General features: G+C 49.3%; 1 long non-coding RNA gene across 3 annotated transcripts; it reads left to right on the plus strand.

Moving 5' to 3' along the window:
- The first annotated feature begins 304 nt into the window (after positions 1–304).
- Positions 305–23,083, plus strand: LOC121090676. Of its 3 annotated transcripts, none has more exons than XR_005828652.1 (4): positions 305–562; positions 14,457–14,718; positions 16,009–17,662; positions 20,251–23,083. It is a non-coding gene; the product is annotated as an uncharacterized LOC121090676 (long non-coding RNA). The 3 variants fall into 3 exon arrangements; XR_005828651.1 differs by lacking the exon at positions 14,457–14,718 and having other exon boundaries at positions 16,009–16,167; positions 17,517–17,662; XR_005828649.1 differs by lacking the exon at positions 14,457–14,718.
- The last annotated feature ends 1,043 nt before the right edge of the window (positions 23,084–24,126 follow it).

Consider the following 24,126-nt stretch of genomic DNA (forward strand, 5'->3'; position numbering starts at 1 on the left):
GATGAATTGTTTCCTGTAAATGCCTGTTTATCTCTATTAACTGAGCCCAGGGTGTCTGGCTCACATGTAGATGTCACTCACCTGTAAAGACATTTCAGATGAAGCTACTGCAAAGTCTGGGAAGTGACCGCAGGCCAATTTCCCAAGAGTACCCAAGCCCCATTTTACAAAGAGCTAAGTGAATAAGTTCTTAAATTTCATGGAAACCACTGAAGACAGGGCTTCTAAGGCTCCTGAAGAACTTCCCCTACATTAATTAGAGGGTGGTGGAAGTCTTTATCTCTGTCTCTCCATTGGGGTGAAGCGCTGGAGGCTGAGCTCACAGGGCAGTGCTGGCAGCTGCAGCACAGCCCCAGCTTATCTGCTGGGCACCTGCTGGGGAGCTCCCGGAGGCAGGAGGGCCAGGATGTCTAGGCAGCTAAGTGCTAAGTATTCCCCAAAGTTTCTGCAAGAGTGCCTAGTGGAAAAAAAAGAAAAGGCTAGCAGGAGTTCTGCGTGAAGTGCAGGTCAGCGGAAGATGACGGCGTGGTGGAACGGCTGGCTGGGGCTGCCTTTGGAGCAGGTACGCGACTGAAGTGGAAAAAATACGACAGGGTGCAACTGGAATGCAGGGAGATGGAGGGAACGTAACTAGGCAGGAGGTTTAGTAATGCTGGGTCTGTCCTCTCAGGAGGAGGGGGTAAGGAGGTGGGGTTGTTGCAATGCACGGAGTGCTCTTCTCTTGCACCTTCCAGCTCAGGGCACACATTCCCATCCTCACATCGCTGCTGGTCGCTGCTGGTTTCCACCTTCTACAGAGGGCAGGGCAGAGAGGGCCTGGTGCAAGTCAGCTCACACAAAGCAAGGCAATGGCAGTACTGGGATCAGAGCTGTAGCTCCCAAGGCCTCGTCCTGCAGGTTGGGCCGCGTATGCTGGAAGACGGAGGCTTGCAGACTACCTGCACAGCATGGCGCACAGCCGGATGCAGGTACAGCTTCAGGAAGACATGAGGGTCAAAGAACTGCAAGAAACATTTAAAAACATTGCTTGTGCAGGGCTGCAGGGAGATTGCTGAGGTGATCAGCGGTTCTGAGGACAAGTGGGGTGTGCACCAGGGTTTGCAGTCACCGTGTGAATGTGTCCTGAACAGGAATCTCTGTTCGATTTCAATTAAGATATGGCAGAGGCTGCCTACAGTACTGATCAAGGTAGACGGTCATCGTGAGCCTTGCAATCATCCACTAACTGACTTTTTTTACTTCCCCAATGAGAGACATCTTATGCCACCTGAGTGTGCCTTAGTTTCCTTTCCAGGATGGAGAGATCATACTGCTTGCCTGTGGGAAAGTGAGGGGAGGAAAAACAATGTCTTTGATACAGTCACACCTTCAGTTTCTGATGCTGAGGCAGAAAATGCTCAGAGTACAAAGCCTTGTTGTTGTTGCTTGGACAGAGATGGATAGAGCCCTTCAAGAAGTCAAGAAGGGTATCTCTGGGCTGGCATCATGGGATTGCAGGATCATTCTGGTTGGGAGGGGCATCTCAGGAGTCTTTAGACCAACCCCTGCTCAAAGCCGGGACAGCTTTGAAGTCAGGCCAGGTCAGGCTGCTTGACGTAGCTGGGGCTTGAAAGGCTCCTGAACTGGAGGCAGCACAGCCTCTGCTTGTCTGGGTTGACTGTCAGGCAAACACAGAGGCAGAGAGAGACCCGGCAGATGCGGCTCCATTTCGGAAAGGCATTAATGAGCTGTGAGGCTGAAGGATTTCCTGCAGCCAAACTTCCATGCCTGGTGAAGCCCGCTTGTCCCCAGTTTCACTGCAAGACCTGCAATGCAGTGCAGTGCAGCTTTAGGGTGCCTGGCTCGGCACAGAGCAATGGCTGGAAGATATTCCCAGCAGATGTTGCAGGCTACCCTGACCTCACTGTAACTACTAGACCTTGGTTTTATTAGCCTGCTATTAGACCCTGGATGTATTAGATGTATTAGATCAAAAGTAAGGTGGGTATGTCTACAACACAAATCAGTGCGATGACTGCACTGCAGACATGCCCTTAGAAAGAAAATAGGTAAATATTTAGGGAAGATATGCCCCTGGCTTCTGAGAGAAAATAAATGGTAACTTGTGCTGTATGATGAAAGCAATGAAATCAGATATTCTTTCTGGCTTCTTCTCTGCTTAGGGTTTTTTTTTTCCTCTTCCTAAGTGAAAGCCCAAAATATTAAGGATTTATTCTGCAGAAGACTGATACTCTCTGCTTAAAGCCCTAAAGGCTTAAAAAAGTTCAAAACCAGACATTTGTCAAGTGAAGCGTTATGATCAGTTTGAAACTCAGCTTAAATACTGCCTGCGTTATCCCGTTAGCGAGGCTTCTTTGAATCCCACTTGCACATCAGAGCTGTACATTGCCTTACAGATTATTATGGCTATTTACAGTGGCTGCTGACAGCACTCCTAGTTTAACAGAGAGCATCTTGTTCTGCAAAAGGGATGCTTTTAGACAGGATTCAGGGAATGAAAAAGAAGACTGGGAGTAGCAGCACACTTTGGGTGCATCCTCTGCATCCTTGACACAGACGGGCACCTTCACTTGGGGCCGAACATAAGTCTTAAAACCATCGTCCACAGAAGCTTCCCCATGATGCCAACCTCCCACTGCCCACCCCAGCCAGCTCCTGCCTTCTGCACCGTGCTTGTTAGCCTCTCCCTTGCTGTGATCTAAAATCAGAAGTAGGCACAAGTTTGAACCTATGAACTCTGCGTCCAAACAAAAAGAACACCCTTGGGCTTTTGAAGGGTTCAGCTCCAGGTAGATGGAAATCCACCCTCATGCTTTGCTGCCTGCTGTCTGTAAAGAGCAGAGATGAGGCAGCCCTGCATGCTTCCAGCGTGCCCTGGAGCAAGCAGGACAAGCAGCCTCCAGGCACAGCTTGTTCCTGCAATAGTGCAGCATGGGTTTGCACATGTGAGCACCGGGCAGCTGAGCACGTGCAGCTCTGTGTGCGCAGAGGACCTCTCTCTTCCCGTCACTGGGAGCAGCTCCACAGGAGATGTGGGGAGTTACACCCTGTCCCTGTTAGTGCTGATAAGGAGCACAGCGAAGGTCCTGGCTGCTGGAGCAATGTGGGGCCAGGAGCACTTGTGGTTGCAGACAGCCTGCCTGCGTGGGGTTTGTCACTGCCCTTCCTCCCGTCATATTCAGAACGTCACCGTTCAGCCCTCTCTCCAGTTAGGGATGGAACATGCCTTGGCAGGCACTTGCTAGCCTTCAGTGTTTTAAGGAGGGAAGGTGAAAGGGAGGAAAGGGTTTAAACTTGTTTTCATGGCTTGGGCAGCCATTGCTCCATTTTGTCCTTGCACCCAAAAGGCACCGGCCTGCCCCCCCCCCCCCCCCCCCCCCCCCGCCATGCCTGTGCCCAGGGCTGGCAAACCCCAGCTTTCCCTTGTACCGCCGCATGCACACAGAACACCCTAAATCTTTGTACCAGCCACCTTCTTCACAAAGTCAAAGCAACGACCTTGTCAGGGTCTTTCAAGGTCTTCACAGAACATCAGGGCAGCCAGGGCCAAATTCTGAGCTTTGAAATCTCCAGGCGGTTGTTCTCTGTGACAATTGTCTGTCTTGGGTGTGTGTTGCCAATGATAGCTGCAGAAAATCTGTGCACCTCGGATCAGTGGTCAAGGTAGAAGTGGAGGGTGGAGGCATCATACTCCCCATGAGCTGCAATACCTCTGTAGCCCCAACCAGATTTAAATGAAGGCGAAGTTTGGTCTAAGGGTTCAAATTCCTAGCTGAGCTGAGCTGACCTGTTTCTCCTCAAAGTCTGGGCATATAAGTAATACCAGTTTAGGATCATCAGAGTCCCTCAGATCCTGCTTGCATGACCTTAAGCTCTGAGCTTCCTACACTTCATGTCTAGCTTAGTCTCTCCACTGGAGAGATGTTTGGAGGAGAACCAGGGGACTGTCAGAGGGACCCGGGGCAGGAAATGGTTTCATGAGCCAAAGGGAAATTGGAGAAGGTTAAAAATTAGCTGTCTGAATTCTCTGCTGATATCAGTTGGCTTAACGTAATGGAGCTGCATTAATTTACTCTAGGAAACCATATGATACCACTCCTCATGCAGGACTATGCTGGCTGAGCAATAACCTGTCTGGGAGAGATGGGGAGGGTGTCTGTGTCCCATTCGGCTCTGACCCTTCGGTGCAGACTGTTGCATACACATGCAGCAAAAGACAGTGAGTTTTGCATATGTGAAAAATATTGTCTGGATGTAGGAAAGCCTTTGGAAGCACTAAGTCACATCAAGTTTTCTTTAGTCTCCTCTGAATCTGGCCCAGTGTTACTAAATAACTTAATGCTCTGCAGATTTACAATGTTTGCTGAAAACAGTTTGTATGAAACCTGACCAGCTAAAATAGAGTCTGAGAATATCTCCAGCTTGCAGAGCTGTCATTAAACATTAACAGCAAGCAGCTGGGTCTCCCGTGGATAACGCAGGCTTGCACTCCTGTCACTGCTAGCAGGAGCGAGCTTCAGAAGGAGTGGGAAGAAAACACACCCTGGCATGTACAACCCAGCCTGCGAGCCAGAGGAACAGAGGAGCCATGGGTTTAAAGTGGGACTACCTATCTTTGCCTCTGAGGCTGAAGTGGGAGGCACATGTCCCCAAGAAAAGTTAAACAGGGATGGAGCTGCCTCAGACACAGCTGTTCGTACCACTTTCCTTCGGTGTTCACATTGCTTTCCATCCAGCTCAGCACTGCAGCATTGTTAGGGGAAGCAGAGACTTTGGCAGAGAGGACATTTCACAGGGGCTCAGGTCCAAGATCAGGCAGCAGAAAGCAAAATAAAAAAGAGGGGGTTCACTAGTGGCTCTTGCGATGGGAGCCGTGTGGCATCCCTGTGCTGTGCCAGCTGCTCCAAGCAGATTTGGGCTGCTGCAGACATCTTCCTGTGGCGGGACCAGCGCAGGAGCTGGCCACCACCAGCCTGGGCACCTCCTGGGCTGCCATTCACAGCAGCCAACATTGCTTTGCCCTACAGACCTCATTGCTGTGGCACAGACAGGTGATGGCATTTGCCCCTACTCACACAGAGCCATCAGCAGCTCTCCTGCCGCCAGCCCTAGATACAGTTCAGAAGACAGCTCTGCTAACTCCATGGAAACCCTTCAGAAGAAAATTATTGGGAAAAGATGAAGGCAGGTGGAGGCTTAGGGGCTGAGTACATGAGTGTCCTGCATTGGATTTGCCATGTTCTGCATTATTCTGTGGTGAATGCCCATGGCCACCTGCTCGCTGATGGGGCAAGTAGCTCAGCCAGCTAAGGAGCCTCTCATCCAGCTGTGCTATGACACAACCCATGAATGCAGGCAGTCACCACAGGTAGCTATGGCACAGTGCCCGTGGCTTTCACCTTCCCCTGGGTGTGCAGCCATACCTCCAGGCTTGCCTTTGGAAAGGTCCCTTTGCAATCAATACGTCAGAGATTGAAATGTGAGGTAGTGACCCTGCAGACCACCACGCCAACCCGTCCAGAGCCCTGACCACTATCTTCCTCCTGGCCTCTTCCCTGTGTGGCATCGCACAAGCAGAGGGTGAAGGCTGCAGGCTGGTGGCTGCAACCTGTGGGGCTTGCCCATGTCTGTTTATGGTGGGTGTCTTACCCCAAGCCTCAAAAAAGACACACATCAGGCCAGGGAGGGGATGCATTTAGTCTAAGCATCTTCTGATTATGCCATGTTCAGCACTGCTCCTAGATGAGGTGGAGCCTGTTATCCAGTGAAGACTGGCTGGATACTGATCTTCTATGGTACAGCTGAAGGAAAGAAACCCCTAGGTTTGGATTAGTAGATTGATTTAACCTGAAATCTCCTGTCTAAATGGGATCTGCTAGATACTTGTGTCACGTCCTTATTCATTTGAAATACACATGGTTTACCTGTGTACATTCAGGAGTCACTTGGGGTAGCACCACCCAGCTCCATGGAATCCAGACAAGGTGGGCTCAGGATGTGCAAGCTCTGCATCGATCCCAGCCGCTGTGTCTACACAGGAACTTGACAACTCTGTTTCTAAAAGGCACCTCTTTCAGAGTAGAATTTTCAGAGTGTGATGCCACAGCTGCACAGGTAGACAGGCAACTTCAACTGAAGTTAATGAGAGATACGGAGCTAAGAACCACCACCCCCACAAGCCAGCATGACTTCAAAACTGAGCCCCATAACTTTTTTTTTAATTTACTGGACATTTCTTGGAATGGAAAACACATTTTGTAAAGACTAATGTGTGTTTCATGGGTAGCAGAGGTGGTGTTTCCAATGTAGGCTCAGCAGCAATTGGCATTAGAGTGTACAGGGGAAGACAGTGAAACAATACACAGGACGTCTTTAAAATACAGTATGAGAGCACGTGGACTGATGAAATAATTATTGGAAGTCGTATTCAGCAGGGTATGTAAGCATCTGCCTGATTCTGCCCAGAAACAGTTCCACTTGCTTCAGTGGAATTAATCATGAGACTACAAATTAATACTTTAAAACATCCTGCAGAATCATGGCCTGACCAAACAAAGTACATTCATTTGATATTTTTACATACACTTGTTTCAGGGCCCTTGCTTTGCTTGCTGGAGACTCTTGCAAGAGCTTGTTTTACTGGCAGACCTAGAGTACATTTCAAAATCCTGAGCGAGGAGTCATGGAAAACAGATTTTAAATGCCCGTCCTTGGGCAGTCACACCAGGAGAGCTGGTGCCAGTAGGGGAAGAGCCCCAGTGTCATGTGATTTATTTGTCTGGACAATGTAGCTTGGATTTCATGTGCCTGCCATCCAATATTTCATGGAATGAATATCCAAACTGAGTTCTGTTTTAGACACCTAATACGTACTAGATGCTTGAATAATGAATAAATCTGAAGAAATCCCAATATTTTCCAGGGTATTCTACCCACAGGGAAAAAGAAGTGAAATGCTTCCCTACCCTGCGAGCCACTCATTTAATTCCAGTAATAATAGTTCAGTTTCAAAGCCCTTTTCAAATGCTAATTAACTCTGACCACAGTCCTGCCAGAAAGGGAAATATTATCCCATACTAGGCAGGTGAGGAAGACAAAGACATAAAGATGCTCCCTTCCTTGCCCCAAATCTCATAGGAACTGGTGGCAGACAGAGCTGGGGAGCTCTTTTTCTTTTGGTTTCTCAGTTTCTGGTCTTGTGCTTTAGCTGTTTGCCTAATCTGTGTCTAGACACTGCTTCCTTGTCCGAGCAGGAGGGCTGCGGGGGCTGCCTGCCTCTGAGCAGGGGTGAGGAGCGGGAGGTATGCACCTCCACAGCACCAGGCTCACGCTGAGCTTCACCCGTGGGTGAGGAAGGGGGGCAGTGACTGAAAGGGGTTCAGCCTCTGCCAGGGACCAGATGGGCTGGCAGGAGCGGGAGCGGGGGGATGCTGTCCAGAGCAGTGCCCGGGTCATCAGCTCCTTATCCCCCAGAACAAGGAGGGGACAACTGGGCACTCGCTGCTCGGGTCTCCAAGCCCCTCTGGGAAGGGGGCTGCAGCCTGGATGGGCACAGCTGGCGGGGCTGCAGCAGGTCGGGCTGCCCGCCAAGGCTGGATGATCTCCAAGCTTCCATGAAGGGCACCCCTTGGAGAAAGGAGCACTGAGAGCCAGCCAAACCACAGTACAAGGGTGAAGAAACCTAACCCTCAGCTGTAGAAGGGAAAGTCTTGAACCTCAGGCTGGGTTCTTGGAAACAGTTCACAGACCCTTTCTTCCCCTTCCCCCCGCCCTGCAGCATGGCCACGCGCACGAGGAAGGGAGAGGGTAGGTATTAAGGCTATTCACCATTACAAGGTGACAGCCAGCAGCTTGAGGGCTTGCCTACGGTGAAAAGGGCTTGCTGGGCTATCCAGGTGAAAATACAGCCTCATCCTGGCAAATAAAATCCAGATTGTCCTGCTGACATAGGCTAAAGCTGCTCCTCCATGGGGATAAGTTGTATCAGCAGCAAGATGTAGTTGCCCGTATAACTAACGCTAACAAGAGCATAGGTTAGGGAGGTAGTATGTTTTTCTTTTATTCCCGTGACCGACGTAGTTATACTGACCCACCTTTTAATTACAGTGCTAGCACTGCGCCTGCTGCAGCACACCTTATATTTTCCCATTTCTCTGCCCAGCAGGATGTGAACCACTTCAGATGTGGTTAAAGCATCTCAGGGCTTTTTTTGCCAAGGTTCTAATGAAAGGCATTTAGTCGGCAGAAGGTGGTGACACTTACATCCCCACAGATGGACTCCCCCCGACCCCGAGCCCTGTGCTGGCCCAGCACAGTGCGAGCTTGCCCAGGGGAAGGGCTCCAGGAGGATGCTCCCAGGAGGGACCGTTCCCGTTTTATGGATGAGCGAACCTAAGACCAGGAAGATTAAGGAGTCCTATTTCCTCCAGCCACCACCGGTCTGGTGGTTACTCAGTTGTAATTAAAAATGCAGGTGGCCCAAGCTATGGGGCATTATGCCGGGGGAAGGAGCATTCTCTCCATCACATTAAGGCAAGAGCTAGGGGCTGGGTTGTTAGAGGTGGGCATCTGTCTGCTTACAGACCTAGGTCTCAGGACCCAAATACTCCCATAATTAAGTGTACAGGTCTAGTGGAATGAGGCACCAGGGTTAGGCTATTAGAGAAGACCTGCACTGGGGTGGAGATGTGAGGCGAGCGTGCGGGAGCCTTGTTGGGATGGGGTCACCTGCACTGCAAGGAGATGGGAGCTGTCCCATCCCTGCTGGCAGCTCCCTCGCTGCTCTTTCTCATTGTAGGAATGGAGAAGTAAGTGTGGATGTGTGCATGATGTGTGTGTGCGTGTGTAAGCCACCTGTGCTGACAGTCTTGCCTCAAAGGGTAAGGTGAATCCAGCATAACTCGCAGAGCAAGGCTGCACTTGGTGAGGGTGCCATAACGATGCCTAAAAGGGGAGAAATCAGAGCGTGGAAGCCCATGCGTGCATCTGTTTTAACTCCCATTTGTGTGATAAGAAAAGACACTGAAAAAAAAGAATGGTAGAGCATGTGCATGACAGAAACATTCTCTTTAATATTCCGGTAATTTGTGGTTTACATTGCTAAATAAATGTTAGCGAGCTTATAGGAGAAGGTGGAGGTGACGGTCTGTGTTCATCACAGATAGAGAAAGCAAATTCGCTGGATCCACCCACAAAATTAGGATCTTCCTGATTTTCTTTCCCTTGACATATGCACAAGGTTTTCTCTGACTAGAAAACTCCAGAACTATTTGGCAGGTGTGTCTTAAAATGTTTATGGCCGTACTCATGACTTCACATCTGTGAAACACTGTCTGTGCAGGAGCCTGAGGGACAACTGCAGGCATCTTTCCTGGCCGCTCCTCTATAGTCCTCTCGGCAGATTTTGGCACCTCTAGTTTTTACGTGAAAAAGCAGATGGGGGAGAGAGCACTTCTGAGACGGCCTAACACCTTCTTAGCCCAGAGATATTTTAAGCATAAATCTGCTAAGAGATCTCAGGAGGTTCCAGACTCCAAACTCTCCCAGGGCAGCAGACTCAGGTCTGGTGTCCCGTGCTGTGCAAAGGCAGCAGCGGTCAGGAAAGAGGTCCAGAGGCAGTGGGACCACTCCAGCCATAGTGGAGTCACACCAGATGAAGCCAACGTGAAAATTTACTGAACCAGAGGTGGAAAGACAAATCCTCCACACCAGAGAAAGCACCAAGTTGCCTTGAACTGATAACACATTTGCCTGTACGAAAGCAGCCAGTCCGTGGCTGGCCTGAACGAACGTCAGGAAAAGCAATCATGGGATAACGCCAATTTTTGGAGCTGGATGTCAGCCTCTGCTGTCACACAGCTTTGTTTCAGTGCTGGTGGGAGCAGGGTGACCCTGGTGGGAGGAAGGTGGTGTGCCAGGAAGGCATTGTGTCTCAGCCAGGAGCCGCTGGGCCATCAGGACAGGCTGTACCTGTGCTCCTGATTTGTTCCAGCTGGGTGGTGAAGGTGCTTTGGCTTAGACCTCGGTGAGAAGAAAGTTATTTGTTGAGGGAGGAAATGCACCAGCAGGTGTTGATTAAATGAAGCAGGGGCCATGATCTGACCACTGATTTGAACGCACTTTCCTGAGAGTGCTGCTATTCAAGCCTGCTGCACCATTCACTTCTCCTTCCCTGTTAATAATTACAGTCGCAGTGCCACTGGTGTCAAATCGCTGTAGAGGCACTGGTTAAGCTCCTTTGTGAGCTGTTTGATGAATATAAAAGGATCTTTCCCAAGTGTTTCGAATGTCCAGCTGCAGAGCAGCTCGACTCCTCACTGCCTCCCGGCTCCCTCACCTGCTTCAGCTCAGCACCCTGCTCCGAGTGCCTTGCCCCAGCTCCAGAGCCAGGAAACCTGCTTTCCTTAGCAAAGTCCTTGCTGACTTCGGTTGCACACAAGTGCCTTTTCAAGTGGAGGAAACGGGGTGTTGCTTGGCCAGCGTCAATACGTTGCCTCTCAGGACTGGCACCATTTACTGATGTGCTCCCATGTGTGCCGCTTTTCTGGCCCTCTGCCGTACAATGATGGGGCTTGTGCCTCACCTTACTGATGTCACTTCACAGACCAAATACTTAAACAAGCATTAACCCTTGATTTCAAGGTGAGGTTGTTTTTAAACTTCACATATCTCCCCACTCCACTCCACAGTGCTTATCCTCTCTGTCTTCAGGTTTCAGCCTTCCCCTGACTGAGCTGGAAGCAGCAGCATCCCAGCATGATCGCTGTTTCCTATTCCCATCACTGGCTGTAATTAATGGCTGCTAAAGGAAGATTGGGACTGCCTTTTATATACATTTCCCCACCCAGCACTCCCTCAAGCTCTGTGTTACTCCACTGGAGCCGTGCTGATTTATTAGCACTCAAGCAGACCTGTAGTCATAACAGGCTGGGGAATATTTTCTGTACAGGCTCAAGATTAACACAGGGGGCTTCAGACCTTGCCCAGAGAAGGGATTACAGCATGGGTAAGTGGACTTCTGGTAGATGTATCTAATAAGCCCAAAAAGCAATGGCTGGGGAGCTGACAGAAGATGCCATGCAGAGCCCAGGCCATTGGGTCAGTGCTGCCAGAGCTGTAAGCTGCTCTCTGGGCATGCAGTGTGTCATATCATGGCATGGGCATGGGCACTGCCACCACCCTCACAGGCTCACCCGGCTCTCCCTTGACTCCATTCATCATCCACCAAAGCCACAAACCATTCTGCTGTCCCTTCAGGAGGCAGAAAATGGGGTGTATCGTTTCACAGGGGTGTTTTCTGCCCTGTAGAAGAGCACGTTTATATGCCCCTATGATCACTGGACACATCATGCCATGAATGGTTCCAGTCAAGCCCTTAATGCCTTCCAAGGAGCCAGGTACTATCCAGAAGGGGTGGCCTACAGTTTGCTGCCCTGGGTACTTACATAGTGCTAACTATCTTCACAAAACCACCACGCTATGCTGAGTTACATCATATCATAGTGTAATGCCCTTAAATCATTAATCTGTCTTGCTTCTGGACTAGTGCCAGAAAAGCTGATGAAGGCCAGGCTGAGTTCACATCAAACCAGAGGACATTGTGGTTACGTTTATGGTTTTTCAGAGGATCTCTCACCTGCAGCCACAAATCTGCCTTTATTTGGCTTGAGCATGATCCAAAATTACCTCAGAGGTCAGCAGTGCATGTCTTGCGGATTAGTGAATACTACTGACTAACCTAACGTAATGCATTATTATTATTCCAGGAAAAAAGGGTGGCTGTAGTCTGTTGTTTTGTAAGAAAAGTCTAACGTCGATTTTTTTCCCTTTTGCAAAAGAAAAAGGAAAGGGGGGGGGGGGGGGGGGGGGGGGGGGAAAGACAGGGCAGTGATTTGCACCCTGCATCTTGCTGAGTGCTTGTAGCTCTTGCTACAAAGGATTCATTGTAGGCAGCACTCTAAATCGGCTTTGCAAATGTGAATTAATGAAACTTCCCAGCACTTCGTCAAGGTAAGTCAGAGGGGCTGAAGTCGATCTCTGCAGGAGCCGTGTCAGGGAGAGGAACGGTGACTCAGGCCGGTGGTGCCCCAGCCTCCAAGGGAGGACAGCGGCACTTCACTTCCCGGGATGCCTGGTGATGCAGCCAGGGAGCTCGGCTCCTGCCCGCAGCCAGGCTGGCTCTGGCTGTTTACTCCAGCTGCTCCTGTTCAAAGTCCCTCAGACTTGGTGGTAAAAGCACCGTTGACTTTCCCCAGCTTGAGATTAAGTCACCTTTGCCCCAGTTGTGTATCTGTAAAATGGGAGCAATAATATTACCCTGCTGCCCCATGGCCAGGGAGAATCTGTCATTGTTCCTGTGGATGAGAAGGGTGCAGGAAAGGGAAAGGAGAATAAATATTTACCCAGAATCAGAAACAGATAAATCTATTTGTGCGATCGTCCCCTCCTCCAACGGCGTTCCCTTCCTACGGCAGAGGAAAGCTCCAGCCTCTATTTGGTTAAATCATTTACGTACATTAACGAACAATTAGGGAGGGAAGAAGGGGGAACCAGCCCAGAAAGCCTTCCACAAAAGAGCTGCCCTCGCTTGGGCTTGTTTGATTTAGGGTAGGAGGGGAGCAACCTGACTGTGATAGATGAGCACTCTGTCGTGACCCTGAGCGTCTGTAAAATCAAGTCTGGGTGGGAGATTTAAGACAAAGGGCCAGACACAGTGTTGATTTAAACTATTGTAGTTTCTCTGGAGTCACTGGAGCAATGAGAGTCATATTGGGAAGGTCCGGTCCCGTGGGTGCCAGAAGAGAAGGGCAGGGTCGGAGCAGCCCCGCACTCTTGGCAGGGTTCTGGCTCTGTCAGAAGAGTTGTGGGCTTTGCTCTTGGTTCTTTAATTCACGCAGCTCAGCCTTGCGCCTGTCCCCGGGGCCCAGCTGCTATTGAGAGCTTTCAGCTTTTCACATGAGGTCTATTGAATGTGACAAGGTACACATGGGTCATATGCTGCTCTCTAAGTAAGCCATGTTTAAGTGCAGCATCGCAATAAGAACAGCAAAACCCCAAACCCATCCTTTTCACCCCAGTGCAAACTGCCCCACATCCCAGCTTGGTTTCTGGACTCTTCTGGCAGTGTTCCCCGCTGGGAGCTATGCAAGGGAGCGCTCCGCTGTCCCTCCGTGCATCCCGGGGGTCTCTCCGTGCAAGAAGAGTATTGAGTGCAGAGTAAGAAGCTGGTGAGCTGGCACACTCTCCTAGCACAGAGTGGCCAGAAGAGGCTAAAGCCCAGAAGGCATGTCCCTGTTTTATGATCATTTGGGCTGAGTAAACAGATCTCTGTGAGTTGGAGCTTTGGTTGCTAATTCCGACTGAAGTTCATCAAAGCCCGAGAGATGGGGGTGCAGAACGTGGAGTAAACTAGACCGACTTTGTGCTGAAGCAGAGGAATATAGATCAAACAAATGCAAATTCAAGGAGAAACCCTGAACCCTAGAAATCCTTGTTTGAAACCACCTTTTTTTCCTCAAAAACAAAAGCATGAGTAAAGCAAGGGTAACACTGCTATGCCAAAGTCCTTTCTGCCCTGAGCACTTTGCTAACCCTGTGCAGCTCAGTTAATTCCTACCTTGGGGCACGCATCTGAACTGTTATTTCAAACCACCTCCTCCGACCAGAGAAAATCAATGGTTTAGAAATAGGGCACTGAGCAGGACCGCCGGGACCCCCCAGCTCGTTCTTAGCATGGCTGATCTGCCCCTTTCTCACGTGTTGGAGTCAATTTACTCCCACTTTCCCTGTCACAGCAGCCCTGGGACAGTCTGCTGGTTTTTGGGACGGGGCTGTGAGGTGACTGGGGGCACAGTGCCCTCCACGAGCCAGGCGGGGATGGCTGGTGACACTGCCAGCCTGACTGAAGTCTGCCCCGTTGTGTAGAAATCCTTTGACGTGGCAAGTGGCCATAACAGATCAGAGCTGACTCAAATCCCGGCGGGTGTTTGAAGTTAGAACTCCAGAGGTTCAAATATTAGCCTACTCCATCACCTGTCCATCAAACATTAACTTACTCCACCAAAAGCACAATTACCTGGTCCCTTGGCTTCACTGCTTCCCATACCGGCGATTTTTCTTGAGACAAATGCAAACCACTGCACCCTGCACACTGCTGCTCTTGCAGAAGGAGATAAGCTCCAGCCCAGTTATGGGAGAACATTAAATACCATCGGTTCACAGCTGGGGATTTATATCTGGCTGAGGACTGAGGGTCAGGGTAAAGAAAAATAGTTTCAGTACATCTGTGAGTTAGTTGTACATCAAGTCTGCCTTCATCTTGGTAGTGAAAGCTGGATTGCCAATGCCATATATTTAAAAAAGCTTGCTTGAAAATCATACGGAGAGGTGTCCTTTTAATTGGCTTATGGTCCTGGAGGTACTAGGAGTCTGCTATTTCCATGCTACTTATTTTTGAGGGTGAGTTAGGTCCGTGCTGCTGTTCCTGGGAGTGGGGAGAGTCTCGGATAACCCGTTCCCTGGGGATAGCAGGGCTTGGAGGAGAACAGGCTACGACTCATGACAAGAGCTGGCAGCGCTGCACCGGCAATGCAATCTGTCCTGTCCTTTTTGCCTCCATACATCAGCTGAAATCTTCTGGGAGCCAGAAAGTCTCAGAGGAGCTTGGGCCATCCAGCCCTGTCTCGCCCCAGCGCTGTGCCCCTCTGCCTGGCCGAGCAGGTGAGGAAGCAGCAGGGGAGCAACAGGGCAAGTTGGTGGGATGCCCTGGAGGTGGCCTGCAGATAAAAACCTCTGCTCTCTCTCAAAATTCAACTGGTGCCTGAAAGGTTATAAAAGTAACAAGCTTTCCCTGATTCTTCTGAGATGCTTACACAGCTTGGGTCCCATTGCTTTTGAGAGATGGGAAACGGTGAGGTTGCAGGAGGCAGCCTTGTCCTTGTTCTAACGTCAGGTCTTTGCCCAGCTGTGAACAGGATTGTTTCTATGTGTATTATCAAGATCATGTATTATACTCACAACATGTTATTTTTAACCTCTATATATCATGTACTCCAAACTCAGTAATGTTTAACTGTGAGGGTGTATTCCTGGCCCTACTTCTCAGCAGCATTAGGAAGTTTGATTGAAGTGCTTTGAAATTCTGGGATAAAAAAATACTGCCAAAGTGCTATGTATTATAATCATTACATATTTAGGAGACAATTCAGTGATCTGATGAATGAATGGGGATTTCACTAGCTATTCCCTCAACCATAAACATTCTAAATGAACAGAGATTGCAGAATGAGAACCTGCTTAATACTGTAAACTTTGACATAAACATGTAAAGCTGAGCTGGTGGTCACATTTCCATCGCCTCGCTTGAAGGAATGCGCTTTGGACTCATTTCCCTGCGCCAGGATTTAGCACTCACAGCTTCCATTCTGCGGAAGGTTAAACTCTGCTGCCAATGTTACCATGCTATAATATTTGAAATGGTTTTGCACAAGGACTGTGCAAGGCAGCTCTGGCTGGGGTGATCGAAGCAAAGTCATCTGGCTGCCGAGCAGGGGGGACAGGCTCCTTTCTCAGGCAAATTGCTTGGTGTTATTTTTAGCTGCAAATATACTGTCTGGTGCATTTAGTTTTTGGCTTGCAGGGCTGCAGGACACATCACCACGGCTCCTGCTAGGAAAAGCGACAGACATGTGTAGGGTGCTTGCCAAGTGTGAGCTCCCTGCTCAGGTGGCTGGCCAGGAGCTGACAGGGAGCCTGGCATCGCCGGGGAGCTGCTCTCGGCTCCGGGAGCGGGAAGCCATGCCAGGCAGGCTGGCAGCACTAGTCCCTACATAGGAGCTCAATAGTTGTGTGTTACAGGACAAAACATCAGTTCCTTTACTGGTAATAACATAATCATGAAAATTACGTCAGCTGCTGTTAATTACAGATTAACCCTTTCCAACCCCGAAGCAGACAGAGGAGTGGGTTGTGCTTCTTGCAGAGCTGAGCTGCCCCAAACTTTCCTTGCAGGTGCAGGTGACCGTGATGGGGTACAGCCCATCTCCTTCCCACAGGGTGTCCAGGCTATCACCGTGACTTCAGCTACAGCGAGGGGAGCACACCCCGCGACGTGGTGACACCCCACGACGTGGTGACAAGGGAATGGGACGGTGGCAACTGGCTTTGGAGGTACCAGGTTATCTGCAGCTTGTATCAGGGAAAGATGCAAAACCCCTTGCTCTGTTCCTCTCACCCCTCGCAGAACCGAAACCTGCACTTCTGCAGGGGCATGCTCTGGTGTCAGAGCACAAGGATTTTTTTCAGTGTGAACGACAGCAAGTTTCCTTGAACCTGTTTTTCTGGAGGAGTATCTCCAAATGGATAATCACCCCTTGTGCACCTGGTAGTGGGCTGCAGTTGCAGTCAGGTGGGAGTTTACAGGATCTCAGGCCCTCCTCCTATGGGGCTGTGATGAGAAGGAACACCTTTGCTAAGGAGGCATTTATGGGTAGCAGTTATTTCTTGCACCCAGCCCTCAGGCAGGTTGCAGCTTCCCTCCCAGCAGGAATGAACTCATTGCAGGAGGTGACAGAGCGCACGAACAAGACTTTAAATACATTTCAGGTAGTTTGTGGTATCTCTTGCACCTTTAACACAGCAGGCAGCCAGAAAGCAGGTGCTGATAGACCAGGTGATAAGATGCCAACACCTGAATTACACCTTGCGGTATTTCTGGTACATTACAGCAACAGACTAAAGATCTTAAAGCCCAGGAGAGTATCACAATGACCTAGTCAGTCCATCTGTGTAAAACAGCCCAGGAATTCCACCTCAGTTTTTACTCCACCAGCTTGAGTAATGTGTGGCTGAATTTTAGTGATGATTTAGAAGATCTGCTCTTGAATTATACAGGCTTCAAGTGGTGGCAACTTCATGCCATCCTTCAGTGAATGCTTTCAGCAGTCATTTACCACAGCTGTTAAAAACTGGCACCTCGCTCCTTGTTCATACATTGCTCTTTCAACTTACAGTTTCTGGCTTGCCAAGTGCTCTGTAACCTGCTGAGGAATTAAAAGTAGTGGGTAAGACCCAAATTCTCGCCTCTGACCCCTCCAGCATCCATCGATGCTCCCCGGGGAGCGAGCAGGGGTGCAGCCCTGCAGTGCCCTGCCGTGCTGGTGAGGTGGGCTCTGCGGGACGCGTCTCCCGCTCTGTGTCAGGGCTTCCTTTGGTGTGGATCGGTACAGCTTAGGTCTCCTGCAGGAAAACAAAGCTGGTTTAGTAACCTGACCAACCCGATAAAGTTTTCCCTGAGCATCAGCAAATATTTTAGAGGTGAGGTGGCAGATTGCTTCTTACTGCTATGCACATACCTACATATGTAAATAGATATAAATTTATATGAGATGTAGTCTTTCTGCTACTCCTTTAAAAGATTTAAAAATCCTTTTCCCAGGGGGTGTGTGGAAGCTGTCATATTTCTAACATGTTGCCAATCTGCATTTCCTATTGATCTTATCTACTCTGCTGTGCTGCAGCAGTCTGTTTCACATCATAGCCCTGGGGCCTCCATCCTCATTAGAAATCCTTTCCCGGGAGACTGCAGATCACCAGCTGATCACAGATCCAGTAGTAACAGACAGCAACCAAACTCTCCGAGCCCCTGAAATAAAAGCAAGAAACGGTAGGTGAAGCACAAGGTACCTTACAAGCAGGTTTCCCCTGGTCCTGTTTAGCAGCCACAACAGTCACCAGCCCTCTCAAGCACCTCACAGGCATTAACTGCCGAAGAAAACAGCATGCACTTATCACTGGAAAAAGCATGCTTTGGGGATTCATTGGTCAGAGGTTTTCTCCTCGAGGAGCTACACTGGCCCCAGAAGTTGCTAAAACACTTGGTTAATGCAGCCTAACACAGCACAGCATCTGCCTGGCCCAGGTGGTGCCTGAGATGGGTGACAGCCGGGGCAGGCTAGGGCATGGCAGGCTCTGCTCCATCCTGGCTCTGTCCCCAGCTTTCTGGCAGAATGTGCTGATGTCCTGGGACTTGAGTCAGGGAAGGGTGTAGGGACTGTAGGTGTGGTGGCGTAGAAGGGTCCCCTAACCCCAGAAAGGGGGTAAATTAGTTCCTTTATGCACATGATTTGCTTGCCAGAGTACAGCCAGCTTGCTTGTGGCTTGATGATGTTTGCAGGGGGTGAATCTGCAGGGCAGCACCCTGATACAACTGTCTGGTGGGCAGACCCACTTCCCTCCTGTGCTTCAAGCCAAAAAAATGAGCAAGCAGCTCACGCCAGGGACAGTGATGTTGTCAGCAGCCCGGCCATGGGTGCAGCTCAGGATCAGGCTGGCCCCAGGACCACAGGGTTGCCTGTGCCTATGATGGTGCCTGTCCCAAAAGTGCTGTGGGATCAGCGTCTCCGCAGTGGGGCCGATGTGCCCTTGATGCCCAGCCAGCTGCTTCCCAGCACTGACAGCTGGGGACAATGTTAGAGTTGCTAGTGATGCTCTGCATGGGGACAACCTTGTCCCACCCTCATCCCATGCCAGGCTCTGCCTTGAGGTTTCCCACCCTCTCAAAACCTCACCAGCCCATGCAACTCCTTGCTGCCTCTGTGCTCCTTACACTTCTTTTTTTTTTTTTTTTTTTTTTTTTTTTTTTAATTTGGACAGTAAGGAGTGTGCCCACCTCTCATATAGCTCAAACAGCAGAGTTATCCCACTTCTCTATCTCTCACAGTACTTGTGGGTAAACCCTGCTGTCCCGGCAGCACAACCCTCACAGCCCCCAATACCCTGAAGCCTGTGGGGCAGCAAGTGTCCAAAGGGCCTGAGACTGTGAGAGCAGGTGAACAGTCTCTGCAGTTACAGCAGCAAGAGCACAGTTTATGGGAGCTAAAAATGCTGGTGCCTCAGCAATTAACTGATCTGACTGGGCTTTTTCAGCCTGTCTTCACTCCAGAACTGCTTGCCAGGCACTGCCTGAAGTTGCTGCTTTTCTTTGACATGCCACCTTCTGAAAACATTGTGGAAAACAACTCCTGGACTACATCAAACTACCTCTCCCTCTTGTTGGGTTAAGCCACACATGTATGGTTTTCCCAGCTACAAATCTTAACTGTGCTCCTTAGCAGGACGTTAAAACCCATGCTGAAATCAAAGTGGTATCCTTCATCCTTACGGTCGCAATAAGCTCTTGAGCCCTGCGCTTGTACCGTGCCTAATGCAACATGACCCTGGCCGAAAACTGGGGATCTGCTGAATCCAATAAAAATAATACATAAAAATTTCATTTTATATTGGGAACAAGGCGGCATCAATCTCATATCCTTTTTAATATACAACACATGTGAAAAGCAGCTACAGGAGCAGAAAAAGCTTTCCTGAGTCATGCTTTTCTAAGGCAGGGTTGCTGCTTACCCCTTTTCTCACAGCAGGCAGAGGAACCTCAAAGAAGCAGGTGTTTTTCATGGACAAGACAAGTCCCCGTTCAGTGCTTGTAGTCTGCTTGAAACACGCCACTAATCTTCAGTGGAGTCTCTGCTCAGCTGTGCAAACATGATTTTTTTTTTTTTTTTTTTTTTTTTTTTGAGGATTAGGTTCAAATTCACATGACATTTTGTGGCTGTGTTTTAAAAAGAAAGATGAATCCCCAAAAACAATAGCATGGATTACCTTCCGTTTGGAGAAACAGATTGCAAGCTTTCCTGCAATCTAGGGCTGGACCGATCTCAAAGTTATACCAGTCTAGCAGCTTCCATTCGTAGATTTCATGTCTCTTTAGTAGAGGAAACATGGTAAAATTTTGCAGCTTCCATGGGTTAGGGACGGGAGAAAGAGGCCCAGCTAGCTTAAAGGATTTCCTAAGTTTGTGGAGAAAGTACTGGGCGCAGCCAGGGTGGGAACTGACTCCCAGCCTTAGAAGGTCTGCTTATGGGCAAAGCTGTCTATCTCACAGTACTTACGAAAACAGAGTGGGAAGAGTTACCAAGAAGCTCGTTGGAGAAGCTGTTTTATATTCCTCAGTGTCTGTCCATCTATTGAGCCTCATAAGAGGTGCTGGAGAGGTAAAGTGCAAGCACAAGCTATACAAAAAGGAGAGGAGGAATCAAGCATGATACCAGGGATGAGTTTTGAGCAAAGGTTCAGCTTGGCTCTTGTTTGCCCCCTTCCACTGCACCCAGGTCACTCTGAAGGAACTGGCTTGAATTAAGCCTTTCTGGGGCTGTCCCCTGCGTGCAGCGTTTTTACATTGGCATTTTCTCCTTACAGGACAGCGAGGGCTGTGACTGGCACCATGGGGAGTAAGTGGCTGGAAGGCTAACGATGCGACCTGCTGATATCTCCATTTTTACTACATCCAATTAAGCAATAAATGGTTCTGGTGGAAGTGTGGAGGCACACAGATTATTATGCAAATCAGGTCCCTTTGCTACCAGTGGGGTCCTGCATTGCCCGAAATAGCACCGGTAGGATATTAGTGCAAATGTCACCTTTCCTGTCTGTTAGTTATTGCCTCCCATCTCACCCATCGTGCGGCTTCCCAGAGGTCAGAGCCATGATTTCTCACAGACTCGGGACTGAAATGGATTTTAAAGAGGATATTTAACAAAGCTCCAGTCACCTTCCACGAACCTGCTGATGCAACCAACACTGGTGGCCGGAGAGCCTGCCGCAGTGGCAAAGACGCCTGAAGAAACCACCTTGACTTCTTCACCAAGAAATCTGTGTGGAGCCAAGCTATGAACTGGTTCACGGACATGCTCCAGACTAGAAAAGACATGTACTTTTTGGGAGGTGGTGGACAGAGCTGCCTGGAAGCAGCAAGCTGAGGGCTCTGGTGGAAATCTGGGGCTTTACCATCAGTTTACTTATACCATTAAAGAAGTAGATTGGAAGGAGTGACACTGATAATTTTTAATCCCTTTATTTCCCAAGTTATTTTGCCCTCACTGATTCCTTCAAAGAGATCTCTTCTGCTCCGTGTCCCTAAAATGCGAGCGAGACAAGAGGTGCGGGCTGCTTGCCCCCATCCCTGCCACTAACCGTTGTTAGCTGACAAAAGCCATTGTTTGCTGCCACTGGTTATTGTTCCAGCGGTGGCAGCAGCCCCCAAGCGCCAGTCCTCAGCTCTGGGCCCTTTTTGTGCTCGGCACAAACAATTGCACAGTCCCTTTCTATAGATGGCTGCAATTTAAAGAGAAATACTTTTCTCTGCATTTTCCCACAGGCCCCAAGGATGCAGAAATTCACAGGCTGGCTGCAGACACCCTGGTGAAGGGGGACAGAGAGAGAGCAATCGTCACCCGTTGGTATAGCACGTGGCCCAGACTAAGCACACTGCAATTCTTCAGGTCACAAGAGGTATCTCCTCATCAGCTGCACTGGGGTAGATCTGTCCCTCCATCTCCAAATCAAAACCTCTGAGTTTATATCACAGTTCAGTGAGGTTTACTGCAAAGTTCCTGTCTCTGTCCCTGGTGCAAAACTACACTGAACTGAACTTGTCCAGATTTTGCAAAAGAAATGTAATTGTCCGTGGCCAGTGATGCCAAGATCTGATCTTTGGGCACAAGGTTAACAGAAAAGATGAATGCAAACAAACCCAACTATGTAAAATGTGCAAGGGACCCTGATAACAAGGTAGTCCACATCATTTGGTGATCTCTTGAACATCCACAGCACAACTCCAAGATGCATGATGAAACCTGATCAAACTGTGTGGATTTGTTCGAATTTGTCTTGGAGTTTTGAGGGTTTATGCAAACATGGGACTCAGGAGACAGTCAAGCATGTAGTCTGAAACAGAGCCAGGAGTGCCACGTGTCTGCAAACCAAAGGTCCCACTGCTCAGTATCTCTGGGGATAAATGATGTTCACAACTGTAAATCAATCTTCTGCTTTAGCCTCTGATCATACTTTGCTTTGCACCAGGGTAAATCCAAAACTGCCTAACCTAGCTCAGAATAAAATAAAAGAGAGAAAGAGACAAATCTTTCTTTTCCTTCTGCAGTCAACAAGGCAGAAATCAGTTTTTTCTTCCTATGCCTAGGTTGGAGAGAAAGGGATATTTACCCTTTCAGATTGCAAATTTAATTGATTCTTGCTTGTCCCTTTGGGAGAAAAGGAGTGCAGTGAATTTTTAAAATGTCAGGAGGCTGGTAAAGATGGGCAGATCCCTTTGTCACCAGGCCATTATGCAGAGCTGACAAGTGGCCATCACACCCTGAAATCCCTGATTTGCTGTGATTGCTCCAGAATTGAGATAGGAGAGAAAATCAAGAGACAAATATGCAGGTTTTAGAGTTTCCTCACTGCTCTGACAAGTTGTTCATCAAACAGCAGCAAAGCAGTTTCAGTGTTTCCTTTGCCTTCTCCTATGAACTGGCTTCGCCCCCAACAAGCCGGGGCACAGCCCTCAGGCTCCGTGTGCTCTGCAACACAAAACTGCAATGGATTTTATTTTGAGAGCCATGTTCAAACATAATTCACACTGGGAAGGTGCTATCAAAAAGCCTCGCTCCTATGCCCCACTACATCTTCTGGTTCCAGGTGCCTGTGGCAGGCATGCGACAGGCAGAGCCGTGCTGTGCAATACCCCTTGGAGGCCATGTCCCCATGGCGGCTTGGGACTCAGGCACAGCATTGTCCCCTCCCACGCATGCTGGCAGCTCCCACTCCACTCTGCATCCTCCCAGGCTGCAGCTAATCTCTGCCACTTCATTACTGGTGGCCTGGCTTCACTCAGCGGGGAGGTGTGAGCTACACAGCCTTTGGAGGCTGAGAGCTTCGTGCTCCACATGCCTCTCGTCTCTTGCCAGCCACAGTAAAACGGGGGGCTGGCAATTGCTCCGCGGGTTGAATTTCCAGCACGGCAGCCTGCAGTGCTAGGAGCCATTCACCGAAATGTAAGGAGCTGGCTGGGACACAGTGCTGTTGCCCAGCGAGAGCTTCCCCACAGCCCTGACCACGGAGAAGCTGGGAATTCCTGAAGATCCAGCTTGTCACGGGGCACGTGTCAAAGGCTGAATGACTGTTGCTACCTCATGTAGACTGCAAAGGAGCCCAAGCTGCAGAGGGTACCTTCTGGTCACCGAGGAAGGCAGGCTGGGGCTGTAAAAAAAAGATTAGTTTTATACAGTGTGTATAAAACATTCATATTATAGATAATAAAACATTATATACATACATTTATATGAATATTTGTTTATTCATTCATTTATTTTAATGCCTTAATTCTCCAGCGGAACCAGCTTATATCCCAAAAGATATTTCTGCCACAGGCAGAAAATCAGACTTATTTTAAGGCGCCTCGAGTTGGCCACACAGCAGAGGCTTCCCCATTCCCCCTAGACTGGTGAAAATCCCTACCAAGCTGACAGCCTAGAAGGCTCTGGACCAAGGAGGAGCAGAGCAAATAATGTAGTGTGAAGGTAGCTGCTGTCTCGCTTATTACAAGTTTATTTGTTTCATTTTTCCAAGTTACACTAATCGTCTCATCATCATGCAGCCCCTTTGCTCTTCCTCCACACTAGCTCCCAGGTTTCACCACACAGTCCCAACAGCAATGCTCTGATGACACCTGGTTTTTGAAGCATCACTATAAAGAGCAAAAAATGGAAAAACCCAAGCATTGAATGCAACCTCTTGATAGTGTTTCTAGTAATACTTTTACATCACCAGTAGTGAAATACCATAAAGCATCTCAAATGCTTTCCACGGTTGTGGTTTTTTATTCTTCCCTTGCTTTTCCCACCTCTTAGTCTGCCCAGTGTCACTGCCAGGCAATTTCATGTTTTCTTGCGGTCTTCACCATGCCATGGAGGTGACCATGTCCATGGTGATATCAACCTGCACCCAAAGCAGCCACCAGCCCTGAAGTCCTGGCTACACCTCTGGCTCAGCAAGAGTAATTCCCCGGTTTCCCTCAAGCTGTTGCTGGGGATAGTGGGGCCAGTGCGACCACAACACTGAGACCCTACACTGCCTGTGACCATCGTTTCCACCAGCCTGGGGTGCCATGCTGCTGGCCAGCTCGCTGACCAGAGCAGGGAGGCTCAGTCTTCCAGCAGCAGACCCCACTGCACGTCACTACACCCACCACCACTGTTCAGGTGTCTCAAAATTTTATTTTTAATTTGGATTTCA

The sequence above is a fragment of the Falco naumanni genome, chromosome 6 (assembly GCF_017639655.2).
Source record: "Falco naumanni isolate bFalNau1 chromosome 6, bFalNau1.pat, whole genome shotgun sequence".
Classification (NCBI taxonomy): domain Eukaryota; kingdom Metazoa; phylum Chordata; class Aves; order Falconiformes; family Falconidae; genus Falco; species Falco naumanni.